We start from the raw sequence: 5,856 nt of genomic DNA on the forward strand, positions 1-5,856 counted from the left end.
AGGTTCATACAAAGAACATGCTATGTTTCTAATAAAGCATTGTTGGCATTATGTTTATAAGTCTTTGGTACCTAATCAATGATGATGATGCTTATATGGCTAAATGATACATCTTGCTATGATACGGTTATGTGTTTCCCATGACAAAATGTCATATGATTCTTGGGGTCACATAGTTGGTGTTCAGATCAAATTTATGGATGATTGTGGATAACTCTTTGATGATGCATATAGGACATATATGTTGCTTACATGATGATCTTCATAAGGAAAAAGAGAAGTACAAAGCTTGAGTACACAACTTCATTATTTGATGATGAGCCACTCATTTATTTTATGTTGTTGTCATCATGCCTTCAAAGATGCATAAAGTTAATATGGTGTAGTTATGATACATGATTCCTATAGATCTTGACTCTCACACGGTTGAAGATTTTCACTGTTGATGATATCAAGAAATCTTGACAAAATGACCATTAGCTCATAGTTTACTAGATACATATTGATATCTCTTTGATGGATACATGGATGATTACTCTAGTTGCATATTGTTGGTTGTCCAAGAGAATGGTGTTATTGCAGGTCGCATGGAGACATAGCTATTTGAAGACATGGCTTACTTAGTCACATAATGATGATGAGTTCTTACCTTATGATGATAGTTAATAGTCCTATATGTTGATTATCATGGTTGATGCTTATTGGGATGTTCCCTAGTAATAATACATGATTGATATATTGAAGGTCCTTGTGGAAAGATCATGCGGTTCTTGATGATGATGTGAAAGATCGTGTGATGACTAGGGTGTTTTCACATATGATATGATGTGAATGATTTTTTTACTACTTGGAGATATGACATATGCTGAGTTGATTCATGGAAGGAAACGAAGCAAGTTGATCTTGATGAGATCAAGAGGATGAGTTGATACCTTTATACAGACATTCTTTGTCACGGGTTGATGATACTTACACTGACATGGACATATTCAGGTTGCTGGTCTGGATGCTATTGACAGATGCTTATGGAGCATATCATACATGGTGTATGATAGTTGCTGATCACTATCATGGTCTTGTCTCTATTATAAATTTCATGTATATCATTCAATGTAAAGATCATATCAAGACCCATGATGTAATAATTTGTCTCTGTCTATTGTAGTCTTTTGATGAAGTCCCTTTTTGGTCATATGATGTAAGGTGTAGCCCCACTATGCATGGGATGGATGATGTAATGTTTCTTGTTCTTGACATGTATAAACAATTGATATATCCCCACTTGGTTGGGTGGATGAGTCAAATTTTGTATATACCCACTTAGTTGGGAGATGGATGCATGTATGAGTCATTAGTGATAGGAAGGTCAACTGTGATGTATGTATAGAGTCATGTTCTTCTTTTAGAACATCTTTTTGTAGACTTTGCTTATGCTCAGGGGGAGCATGGACTCGATCATGGGAGCTCAATCAGCACTTCAGCATATCAGATAATTCAGCATGCACTTAGGGGGAGCATGAACCTTTGCCCTTGATGTCAAAGGGGGAGAGTGGCTTGGTGTGGTCGTTGCCATCAAGTCCAAAGGGGCATAATGTTGGCACTATGATGTATGTGTTGTACCTAATGGAAAACCACTTGTAGCAGAACAACTCTCTTGTACATGGTAACTAGATGAATCTATAGAAGAGATATCAAATGTGACAGAATACATGGTAGTTGTGTTAACAGATATGATGCAGGGAAGAGATATCAGATGTGACAGAAGATATGGTAGTTCTGTTAACAGATGTGATGTAGGGTAGTTCAGAGGAATTAGTTCAGCACTTATGTACAATGGCAACTCACTAAGATGACAATTTACAGCACAACAAGTTAACAACAAAGAATTGTTGCCATCAAGTCCAAAGGGGGAGATTGTTGGCATTATGATACAGGTGTTGTCCTTGATGGCAACTCACTCAGATGGAAGATCAAAGTACTATAGGTTAACATCAAAGAATTAATAGTTCAGGCCACATAGAATGAAGAAAGAAAGGTATACGCAGGTTCACCTTGACCAACTTGTGTATACACGCAGGTTCATTGAACAAAAGAAGTGTATACGTACACATGCACTTTCACAGAAGGAAAAGCATGTATATATTCGGGAAACAAGTTTTTGGGTCCAAGGTATTTCTTTGGTCCAAGGTATCTGACCAAAGGTATTTGGTCTGTGGTATTGGTCTGAGGTATTTGGTCCAAGGTATCTGACCAAAGGTATTTGGTCCATGGTATTGGTCCGAGGTATTTGGTCCAAGGTATTGGTCCTAAGTGGTTTTGGTCCATGGTATTGAGAAAGGCCTAAAACTATATAAGGAGGAGAAGATCATTAGGCCAAGTCAAGCAAGTATTGAATATCTAATGAAGTGTGAGATCAAGTATGTAGGTTATGGGTTTCTGATCTGAACTAAGGATGCACCTATATGGCTGATGAAGGTTGATGGATCGAGATCATGAAGACTTAAATATATTATCATTATGTGGTTTGATCTTGAACATTCTAGATCTGAATACTAACGCATGTTTTTATTATGTAAATGTGATGATCTGGGTATGAATGAAGTCTGAAATAGTTGTGATGCTCTAAGTTAGCATTTCTAGATCTGTACGTAGGTTGGATTTGGTAAAACAACGTATACACGTTGGTTCAACATACAGAAGTGGCATATACATCACAGAATGGAATTTGTAGATCTGTACGTTAGTTTCCCTTGGTAAAAGAGTGTATACACGGTGGTTCGACTAATTTATGTAGCGTATATCTTCTAAAGTATGATCTATAAGGGTTTTGTTTGATGTTGCAGTATTCAGGGTTCTGCATTGTGTTCTGGTGACTATTTTTTGGTAACAGTATTCTACATATTCAGATTGATTGATTGTGATTAGCTTCAGTGTTGATGGATGAAATCTAATGATGGATTAGGATCACATTGACTTATCATTATGTGATCTAATAATGAATGGACTAGATCTGATCACTAACACATGTTTCATCCTCTATGTGTGATTATGTCTAAAGTCTGGAAATGCAGCAAAGAGTTTGCAAATCTACACGCTGGTTTGCTTCAGGGAAGCTACGTATACACGCAGGTTCGCTTTTGCCAAATAGCGTATACAATCTGAAGCATGGTTTTAAGATGAAAACTAATTCTGAATGATAATGTAACTCAAAACTATGTATTGATCTATCTGTTGCAGTTGATTGGTTAAAGTATGAATGAATGATTGATTCAGTTGTGTCAGAGGTTCAGAGGTTGTCAGTTATTGATTGAGTTTGGTTGATTCAGATTGAGTTTCAGTGATTGGTTGATGCAAATATAGTTGATGGATGTATTGCAGTGGTGATTGATTTTGAGCTTCAATGTTGTTGATGGGTCCAGTATGAAAATTGGATGAAACGTGGCCTTCAGATTATGATGTTGTGTTCCAGGAGTATCCAGTCTGAAAATTTATGAAACGAGGTCCTTGGAGGAAGAGAGAAGGTTGTAACCTTCTGTAGGTCAGCGCCTACGTACTAGTAAACATATCGGCTAGTACAAGAGCTAGGGGGTTGTAGCTCCCTTCCAGTAGAAGCTGGAGAATGAGAGAAGGTTGTAGCCTTCTGCAAGTAGAAGCCTGCGTACTAGTATGAGTCTGCACCAATACAATGTTGTAAACAGATTTTCTTAATATTAAAAGAAGACAGAGATGACAGCAGCAGGTGGTTTTCACCCACATTGGGTTTCCACCTTAAATCTTGGTGTTCATGTGTGTTGCTTGTGTGTGATGGTTCACTCTGTTATTAGCTTCATATGGTTACTGTTTAGTGTTCAATGAAGTATTGATTCACAGATTAAAGATCGATATATGATGAATTAACTGAATCATTAGTCCACTGGATATATGCTTGTTTCCTTAAACACAGTGCGTGTACACACGAGTTACCCTCATGGAAGTAGCGTATACAAATTTGAGTATGAAAATAATAATATTATTGACTTGACTAATACTGATTCACCCCCCCTCTCAATATTATTTCCAACACATGCCTCCACCCCCACGAGTCCAATGAGCCTCCACCCCCACGGGCCCGTTGGGTCCTGGGGGAGGAGCGGGGCCCCTCCCACCCCACCCCCATGGCCCAACAGGCCCATGGGGGTAGAGGCTAGCTTGGCCCATGGGGGTGGAGGCCCAATTTTGAATCGGGCCTCCTCTCCCATGAGCTCGTTGGGCCGCGGGGGTGGGTGCTGTCGACGGGCACGACCAGTCCCACCACACCCAATGCGTACGTAGTTTCCTTCTGCCTGCCATGGGGCGGTTAGGTAAGCCTGGCTCATCTAAATTTTTAATTTCTAAAACAAATCTAAATTTCATTAATAAAAAGTTAAATATTATTTTACTAGAATATGTTTTTGTTCTGGTATTTTACACGAATATAACAACCCAACTAACACATAACTACCAGTAAACCTATGGGAGTTTAAGACTTGCACACAACATGTTAGGTCCCTATAATACTAGTGATTCCCCCATTACTATTGTCATTGTGTTCATTATTGTTATTGTTGTGCCCCTATTGTCCCCATATTGTTATTATTGTTCCCCATAGAAGCCCATTATTGTTAATTTTGTGCCCTTATATTATTATTGTTAGGTTGACTTTGGTTATATTGTGACCCCTTAGACTCCTATATATAGAAAGGAGGTTTTTTCATTTCTATCATCTAAGAATTATTCATTTATGTAATGTAAAGGAGGTTTCCCCCTCGAAGAGGCTAATTTCTAAGTCGTTGATCTATCTTTTATATCTTTTTTTTGAGCTGGTTTCATAACATTTGGTATTAGAGGATGGATTCTAGGGTTTTGTTGCTCCATCCAAGTCATGGTGGACTTTTCGCTATAACTTTTTTCTGTGATGTTTTAGAAGAAAAAATAAAAACCTATTTGAGCATAAATCTCTCTGAACCTCGGGACCAAATTTTAGATCTTGTCTCACTATATTTTTGGAGATATGATCCAAGGAACTTAGGGTTTTTACAAGATCCCAAATTATATATCAAACCAGTGACCTGGGGAAAATCGTCATAACTTTTGTTCTGAGAATCATATTGAAATTTCGTAAGAAGTTATAGAAAAAGGATGGACTGTAGTTTTCTATGTATTAGTGTCAGATCCTAAGGTCTAAACAGTGACATGTGTATCTTTGTACAAGCTTGCTCTACTGAACCAGTCTATAAACAGGTCATCGTGGGAGAGTTGGCATAACTCTTCATTGGAGAATCCAATATTGATCAGACTTATGGAGTTAGAAAGAGTACTCATAGAGTTACTGCAGGAAGCAATTTCAAACCTTGGAGATCCAAAATTACAAAGATACTGTAAATTCAGTATAGAGCTTCTATAAAGTGAAAAAACATGTGTAGTTTTTTTTTTTTTGCATAAGTTTGGTTTGAAAAATTAGTTTGAAGGAATTCAAAGGGCATAGTGAAGAATTATTATCAGTAATTGATGCCCCGAAGAAAAGAAAATGGAAACACCTAGTAAGCAACCTAAAATCTCTAGCATGACTCATGAAGAAGAGGAAGTAATGCAACATGATATATCAAAATTACGAGACTAAGTGCAACAAATTTCACTCGCACAAAAAGTAACAGAAGCTAATATGGATGTTTTAAAGAAAGATGTAGAAGCTAAGATGTATGGCGTGGAAGCTAAGATGGATGGTTTAAATAAAGACATAGAAGCTAAGATGTATGGTGTGGAAGCTAAGATGGATGGTTTAAAGAAAGGCGTAGAAGCTAAGATGGATGGCGTGGAAGCTAAGATGGATGATTTAAA

Source organism: Pinus tabuliformis, chromosome Q (assembly GCF_031772625.1).
Source record: "Pinus tabuliformis cultivar Carrire ecotype Pingquan chromosome Q, CPIR1, whole genome shotgun sequence".
Taxonomy (NCBI): domain Eukaryota; kingdom Viridiplantae; phylum Streptophyta; class Pinopsida; order Pinales; family Pinaceae; genus Pinus; species Pinus tabuliformis.